We start from the raw sequence: 9,399 nt of genomic DNA on the forward strand, positions 1-9,399 counted from the left end.
GTTTTGGGATTTATTGATGTGTAAATTCTCATTTAGCTTTATTTTTGTCCAATCAAAACAACTGTAATAAATAACATTGGAATTATACAATAATATTGATGTACAGTACATAAAAAAGAATGCGGAAATGGGATTTGTTTTATTCTCCTTTTATAAACCTCTGAATAGCAATGAATATCTTCGTTTAGCAAACTTTTAAAACCTAAACTGAATCCTAAATAGATTTTATATTCTGATATAGGAAAAATCTTTTAACTATTCTTCTTAAGAATCGCTGGGCCAGACAAGTGAACATCTACATAAAGCTTCCTGACATAGAGTAGATTAAAGTTTGTTCAAATCGTGGTCCCCAGGGGCAAAGGCACTCGTCGTTTTAAAAAAATAATATTATGTTTACAGGAAGACAATATTTTTATTATAGAAATTTAAAACGTCCAGTGCCTGTGCCCAGGGAGTAAGATGGGGTAAAAATAGGGAAGCAAAGTTTTCTATGCCGATTTATGGGGAAAATCCACAGGCACTCGACATTTACAGGAAGACATTTTTTTTTTAAAACGTCGAGTGCCTGTGGGAAAATCTTAGCTAGGGCTTTCATATTTTGTATACCTGTTCTTAACGACAAAACATTTCATGTAATGCAATGGTGGGTGATATTGTGACCTTGACTTGGAAGTTCGACCTACTTTTAATAAATATCAATCTGACCTATTCAATATGGCCTGAACTATTTAAGATGGATTTTTTATATCATATATATATATATATTTAGTTTTTATGGCAAGACATTTCATTTCACACTATGACTTTTGACGTTGTGACCTTGAAGTCGAAGTTTGATTTACGTGTAAGAAAACGGAGGTTGACAAAACACGGACAGTCACGGACGCACGGAAATAGATAAAAAATAGTACAAATCACGGATTCATTTTGCACGGATGATAAAATTTTCCGTGCATTTTTAAAAAAATATATATAACATGCTATTGATTTGTGACTTCGAACATACTTTGAATTTTTTTTGTGTGCATACATGTAGGTAGGGGGTATGTAAGTAGAATCTACCAGTCACGGATATTTTCCGTGCATTGTCACATGCGAAATTTACACTAAATTACAGACGGAAGACTATATTTCTTGAATGATATTTCATTTTAATCGTTATTTCTTATAATTCTTCATTAAGAACAATTTACAGGATTTCCGTAACTTTGTTATCCGTGACTAAAAAAAATCGTCCGTGAATTTAAAATCGTCCGTGAATCCGTGACTTAAAAAAATCGTCCGTGACTTATCGTTTTTGCAATTTCCGTAATTTTATGTGTTTACGGATGTATTAAATAATAATGATGAATGTTTTTATAGTTTTTAATTTTATTGATCCGTAAAATTTGTTAAAAACGGAATGTCAGTTTCATATCTTTATCTGTAAAACTTTATCACAGTGCAATGTCAAATTCGATTTCCTCCGCTATTCAAATGAGCATTGCAAATTTAATGCATTCTCCGGAACAAAATATTACTGCTCACTTTATGAATTCAGATGTTCAGAATACAAATACAAGTCAGTACACACATAATACACTTTTTTTAATTCACGGAAAATTGTTATCCGTGCAAAATGAATCCGTGACTTGTATATTATTTATCAAATCACGGACAATTTTTTTTCGGTCACGGATACCATAGTTTACGGAATATATATGAAATAACGATAAAATACTTGTAATATGAAAGAAATATAGTCTCCCGTCTGTAAATTTCACATGTTTATAATGTGATGAAGGAATCAGAGAAATATTACATACAAATCACGGACAGATTTTTCTTTCCAGTCACGGATAACAAAGTTTACGGATATTCTGTAAATTGAAGAATTTATATGAAATAATGATAAAATACTTGTATTACATGTTTATATAATGTAATGAAAGAATCACGGAAATATTGCATACAAATCACGGACAAATGTTTGTGACGAAACAATTATGATGACGTCACAATGCACTGAATAGATTCTAGCTACATATTCCCTGGGGTGTACACAAAAACAATTCAAAGTATATTTAAAGTCACAAATCAATTGATTTTATAATTTAAAAAATGCACGGACAATTTTAATATCCGTGCAAAATGAATCCGTGATTTGTACTATTTTTTCGATTTCCGTGCATCCGTGACTTGTCCGTGTTTTGTAAACGGCGTAAGAAAACATAACCGATCAAATATATTCCGAACTATCTTAGCTGTTGTTGTTTAACCTACAACCCTGACCTATTCAATATTTTCTGCACTATTTAAAGTAGGGCTTTCATATTTTACATATATAGATTCTTTATAACAAGACTTCATTATTTGGTGAGATTTGACCTTGTGACCTTTGAGTTGGCTGTATGTTTTAAAATTCTGACCTATTCAATATCCGCTAAACCACAGACAATTATATCGCTTGGGTTGGAATTTACTATTATAGATCGAGTTTCTAAACGCATGGGGGATGATATATTATATTCAGTTATGGCATATTTTCGCATAATGTTGGACGTTCAAAAACTAATCTAATTAAAATTAGCTGTTTTAAATCCGTTACCGCTTCTCAAACGAGAGAAGCGTTAGCGGATCCAAAAACAGCTTATTCTAGGCACCTGATTCCACCTCTGGTGTGTCCAGGGGTCCGTGTTTGCCCAACTACCGGGTATATATTTTGTATTGCTTGTGGGAGTTGTGAGATTGATAACTGTTCGTTATCTTCACCTTTTAATGATTGCATGCATTCATGTCATTTGAAATTGGTGATATTGTACAAATGTGCTTTTGAATAACAAGTCCCCTCTCACAGATCTTAGCCCATTAAATCGGGGTGCATACGAGGGACGACTTTTGCTGCTTCGCCGCTACATGTACAGTGTAGTACATTTCTGCTAATCAGATTGTTGGAAGAGCAAGTTGTTGTGCAGTGAAAAAGTTGTTTTTCACAATACGCCGTACTACGAGTCACAATTGTAAACCGGACCTGAATTAATGATACATGTATTGCTAATTTCTTTCATATAATTGATATTCATGGATTAATTAGCACGGATTTCAATGTACACATTATTCAATATCATGACGATACATACCGGAAATAGTGAAATAAAATTCACTGGAATTGTACTCGAATCAAAAACAGGACGACCTTCAGTTTTACTGGTATCATGCGCTTAATTTTTGGGTATGAAATGAAATCCACGTCATTTTCACATTTTTCGTGTAATTCTAAGTTATTGAAGATAAATCTGTACAACAAGCGGATCATACGTATAGCATCAGTAAATGCATAAAAGGTGGTTTCGGGCGTTATAGGATTTTATCACGTGACGACACTAAGTCTTCATGTTATCTGGTTATACATTAGGTTTAATGTGGCGCCTGCATTGTACCACAAGACTGAGGTGATCAACCTAAGTTCGTAATCTGAGTTGAAGGAGATGTAACTTCGCCAAATATCTATCATTTTTAATGAGGGGTCTTTATGATTGTGACAAAAAGTTCTATCACTTACTGTTCAAAAGTTATTAGCAAGGTTAAAGTTTTCAAATAGTAGGTCAAAGGTCAAGGTCACAGGGTAAAAATTTTTGGTACCCACGGAAAGGTCTTGTCACAAGGAATAATCATGTGAAATATCAAAGCTATATCACTTATTGTTCAAACGTTATTAGCAAGGTTAAAGTTTTCAAAAAGTAGGTCAAACTCCAAGGTCGAGGTCACGGGGTAAAAAATGTTGGTACTCACGGAAAGGCCTTGTCACAAGGAATACTCTTGTAAAATATCAAAGCTTCATCACTTACAGTTCAAAAGTCATTAGCAAGGTTAAAGTTTCAGACAGAATTACAGAATGACAGACAGGACAAAAACAATATCCCCCCCCCCCCCGATCTTTGATCTCGGGGGCATAAAAAAGGTCATTTGAACTCGTACGCACTAGCGCTTTGTTGGTTCGATTAAATTCATCAAAGATATAGAATAGCAACATATAAGTATCGTATTTATGTACAATGTGTACATGTAGTAATATGTTTTGACGCATTTGACCCCATGACATGCAAGACGGAGACACTGATCAGTAAGACAAGAAAGTACAAATATGTTAAAGGGGACAACAGTGCAGTGATAGAAATTCTGTTCAATGTGGATTGGCTTTACGCCAGATATACCAAGTGTGGTTGAATTTTTCAGACATTCAAACGAAAAAAGTCTGTTTGCCGAGATCATCAAAATTCTCAAACTAATTTTGGTACTTCCTGCAACTAACGCTACCAGTGAGCGCTCATTCAACGCCTCAAAAAGATTGAAAACATCACTGAGATCAACAATAAGTCAAATACGAACAAACAATTTGCTTTTATTGGATGTTCATAAAAATGAGACTGATGAACTGAATCCAGAAAAAATAATTGAGGAGTTCGTAAGTGAAAGTGAACACAGACTGGCGATTTTTGGAAAGTTTACCGAGTACTAAATACCTTATGACTCAGAAATGATTGATAACAAAATGATAAACATATATATATATATATATATATATATATATATATATATATATATATATATATATCCAAAATTGAAATAGAGTCTCAGTAATCGGATACTAATATTTAAAAAATATGAAAAGAAAACACAGAAATCCTCCGTAAAGCTTTAGCGCTTTCATTACATCTTCAGAAGCTTTACAAAAATGTATACATAGCAGTATCATAGTAACAGTGATTATGACGTCAAAGTAAGCGGAACGTTAAATGTCTATATTGTGACGTCATGGATAATGTACAACAATGATCTGGAAAAAGTACGGGAAAATCATAGGCAATTATAAAAGACTATTAAGTTTTGGCTTTAGAATACCAATAAAATGTTTTTCTTTTTCCCGTCTCTGAATAGCACTGGCACATCTGAGTTTATAAAATGGGAAAATGTTAAATCGTTTTTTACCACACGTTTCCAGGTGTGCACTTAACTGGATTTGTCTGTATTCAGGTGTACTGATGTGCTGCTTATGTACACGTACACGGGCACGGAGAGTGTTGCCAGTTTCGCCAATGTAATATTCCTTGCATCCAGGACATGTGATGGCGTATATGACATCCTTTGTATCGCATGACATGTTAGCATTAACTTTAAATTCTCGTCCGTTAAAATTATAACTGGTCCCTTCTGTAATGTAGTCACATGTACCGCATCGAGGGTCCGTACACTTTGACACTGTATAAGTACGGTCATCTAATTGGGAGGAACAAAGTATTCTCTTAAGATTTTTGGGCTGGCGTTTACTGCTAATAAAACGACGGTTCTTGTATATGCCTTTTGTTTGTTCATCTTCCCTAAGTAGCTTGTTTAATTCATAAACAATTGAATTGATGTTTTGATTTCTCGGATTATAAGTATGTACAAATGGTATTATTTCTCCGTTGCTGACGTTTTCTCTAGATTTTGGGCATTTTTTAATGTATTGAAAATCATCTCCCTTCTTGGAGATTCTTTAACAACTTTGTTCTATCCTTTACAATGTCCAGGGTGTCTCTAAGCAACTTACATCCCTTAATAGAATCACTGCAAGCTAGGTTTTACATCCCTTAATAGAATCACTGCGAGCTAGGTTAAGAGCATGACCATAACAGTGTATGTAAAGGGCTCTGGGTTCAAGTGCATGAATTTGTGTTGCAACACCTGTCTTTGAACCAGCCATGTCATAACACTGGTCTCGTACTTTGTTGATAGGCAGATCGAACCTCAAAAGGGCATCTTTAATTGCTAGGGTTATTGAATTAGCCCCAATGTCAGAAAGACAGTACATCCCTAATAAATCTTCATGAGCGGTAAAATTTTGATCAACCCATCGAATGCATAAAACAAGTTGCTCTTTGTTGGAAATATCTCGTGTTTCGTCTGCCATTATTGAAAAGAATTCAGACGATTTGATGAAAGCAACAATTTGTCGCAAAACCTGCAACCCCATCACCTGCAAAATTTCATTTTGTATATCTGGAGCAACATACTTATTTGTCTTGCGTTGTAGCCATCCCTGAAGCTGGGGATCGCGTTTAGCCTCTAGCATGAGAAGTTGATTAAAGTTCGAGCTTTTCTCGTCTTTGTCACCCCGAAGAGCAATTCCTTGTCGAGCAAGAAACTTCAAAATGTTTGTGATTTTAAGTAAATTCTCTCTGTTAGACTTCTTTTCGACTTCGTGCGTCTTTGAAAGACATTCTCTAACATCTTTAACCTCCTCCTTTATCGTAAACTCCCTTTCCATTGCTTCTTTATGGCAATCACTTTTCTCGTGTGCGGCGAATTTTGTGGTTGCTTTTTTCCAGTTTTTAAAACTACTTGATATGAAATCTTTTTCTTTCTTGTGACAACTGAGAGTCTTCTTCTGAAATGATTTTATGCAAGGAAAACAGAATACAACATCTTTGATTTCTACATAATGTAACCAAGACCACCGGTCAAACCAGGAGGCATTGAAAGATCTCATCTTTTTACCAAACTTTTTTGCTGGAAAGAAAATATTCCGTGGCTGATTTGGGGTACTACCGATCTCTGGTGTATGCCATTTTTCATGAACAATCTGGGCCTTTTGAACTGGTATTTCTGAGATATCTTCTGAAGAAGAAGAATCAATAAAGGAAGCAACCTTAACATGTTTGTCTGTTTCTTTGTTGGCAGTTTCCCCCAATTTACCTGTTTCAATAGACCCCTCATTTGTGTTAGACTCCAAGAGTGGGGAAGGACTATCTTATGATTGTTTTTGGTTCAAATGAGCGATGAGGTTCAAAATCCTCAAAGGATAACCTCGAACACCTTGAAAGAGGTTCCTCATGCTTGTGAATACAGGCAAAAAAATGATTAGGTGTCCAACCATCTATTTTTGTAGCAATTGTTTTGAGTCCACATGATGTGGAGAGCATCCTGATATTCTTTAGCATCAGCACGGTCAAGAGGAACAATAAGCTGATTATGATCTTGTCTGTTTACACCAGGGATTTGCACCTCGGGGAAAATCGACATGATTGGTTTCTGCAAAACGTTAGAAGCTTCGAACATCTGTAAAAGGCTTGAATAGTAACCGTTCTGGGTTGTTTTTATTGTTTCCTTTTGTAACGAAGCAATCAAATCACCAGTAATTAAACACTCTTCTGACAGAGAATTTTCAAAGTCATATTGAAGTGAACTTTTGTTTGTGGACATAGTCACAAAAGTGTTTTCATTCGTGTAGCGCTTCGGGTTTGAAACAAGTTCAAACACAATTCGTACCCTCATTTCCTTAAAATTGTCCTCATGTCCAAACACAAAAAGAGAGAGTTCTGAATAAACAATTCCCATCACCATACATCTGAATCGGGATAAGCTCAGAAGGAGCATCATTTGGATAAAGCTCTGAGGAAACAGCATCTTTTCGAATATTCGAAGTTGGGATATTAGGTATGCTTGTTGGAAGAGGATATTTCTTAAAAATTTGCCCTTTGAGTCTAACAAGAAAACTTAGTGCTCCCTATCCCTTTTTTCCTGCATTCCTTGCTTCTTCGTGCACTTTTTCGAAAAATGCCTTTCTTTCGTCCGTCTGGGCATACATTGTGAAACATAATCAAAGTTAAAACTGTGCAGAAGGTTGATCTTACACTGATACGATAGTGTCTACTCTTGGACCAAGAATGAAACAGGTCTTGACAGCCTGAGACTTTACAAGCTTTGAAAAAGTTGTTACACGTCATGACCTACGTCACATTGGGGGTGTTACGTCACTGATAAATAGTACTTCACACATTGTCGGGTTTACTTTTACCATAAAAACTGTGATGCTAAAAAAGTCAACAATTCATCATATTAGCTTTACAAAAAGATTTTAAATATTTTCAAACGTCGAACTGGTATTAGGACAGTTGGGCATAGACATTTTTGTATCAAGACGAAGTTTCTATGAACAAGCTATCTAATGAATTATTACACCTTGAAAGTTAGTCAAGGTCACACATATTTGATACCTTTTGATCAGTCGTCCCTTGCGAGATTTTTTTCACTCGTATGAGTCGTCAACAAATACCGGTAAAGGACTTTAAACGACACTAGTGCCGGGCACTTGGCAAAGGAACAGTCACTACATATCATAGGTTTGACGCCAGATGCGGAGCTGGGAACAAGAACCGAACCATTACCTCATGATTACGACCTTTTGGATGATGCCCTAAGAAATGTTAAGGCATTAAGTGCTTTTCATAATATATTTTTTTTATTTAAGCTAAAGGACAGTCACACTGACTGACTCTGAGTCTCATTGAATTAAATGAACTTTCTGCTTAAAAATAATTATACATTACACTATATGTGAATTTTACTATATATTTATATTACAAATTGCATTTTCCTCTATGAACCAACCAATTTCAGCGCGCGACACAATCCGTTCATATTGACTATGAACGGATTATGAACTAGCTTATAGCACGCGACTGACGGAGCGTAATGATTTGAAGAAAAAAAACAAAAATAGAAAATCTGTTACAAAGATCTCGCAAGTCACATCTTTGGATTAAGATTGTAAACTTACGTGGATTATATTCCCATTCTTGCGGTCTCCTACCTCCAAAATACAGTGCACCTTGCAATGTTGATAAAAGGCAGGGTGAGACGAAATGTGACGTACGTCATGTCTATGTGTTGACATACGTCACAATAACTACTGTGACAGAGGCTAGGAGTTTGTTTTATGCAACAAAATAGAAGCAATGTAAACAAACGGTGTTTTAGTAAATGAATATAAATATAATAAATGAACATCACTTTTGATCTGTCATGGTCAATATGAACGATTCACAAAATTTGCCTCAAATCCAAATCCGTTCATACTGACCATGAACAGCTCAAAAGTGATGTTCATTTCTTAAATGAATTTTTTTTAAATATTGGGGGCACCCCCCCCCCCCCGGTTCCTACGGCCATGGAGAGGATAAAGCTGCAGGCAGACATCAACAAACTGTCGGACTGGTCAGACGAGTGGCTGCTGAAGTTCAACACGAGCAAGTGCAGCGTCATGCCTCTGGGGCAGAACAACCTCCGTCATACATATCATATGAGGGACAACGATGGAGAAAACAGAGTGCCCAAAGAAACAGACACGGAGAAAGATCTAGACCTGCATATTGATAACAAGTTACCATTCCATCAACATGTGAACCAGGCAGTGACCAAAGACAACTCTACTTAAATAGACTCGATATTTCGGTTTTTTGTGTGCATCTTAAACGATACTGGACCAATGTCTTTAACAAAAATTAACTTCTCTGATTAGGGACTTGAAGAACAGGTGCGAATTTCTCAAAATTTCTAAACTTTCGAATCATGCATTTTTCCAAGCACCACTTTTTCATA

The sequence above is a fragment of the Ostrea edulis genome, chromosome 6, assembly GCF_947568905.1.
Source record: "Ostrea edulis chromosome 6, xbOstEdul1.1, whole genome shotgun sequence".
Lineage (NCBI taxonomy): Eukaryota > Metazoa > Mollusca > Bivalvia > Ostreida > Ostreidae > Ostrea > Ostrea edulis.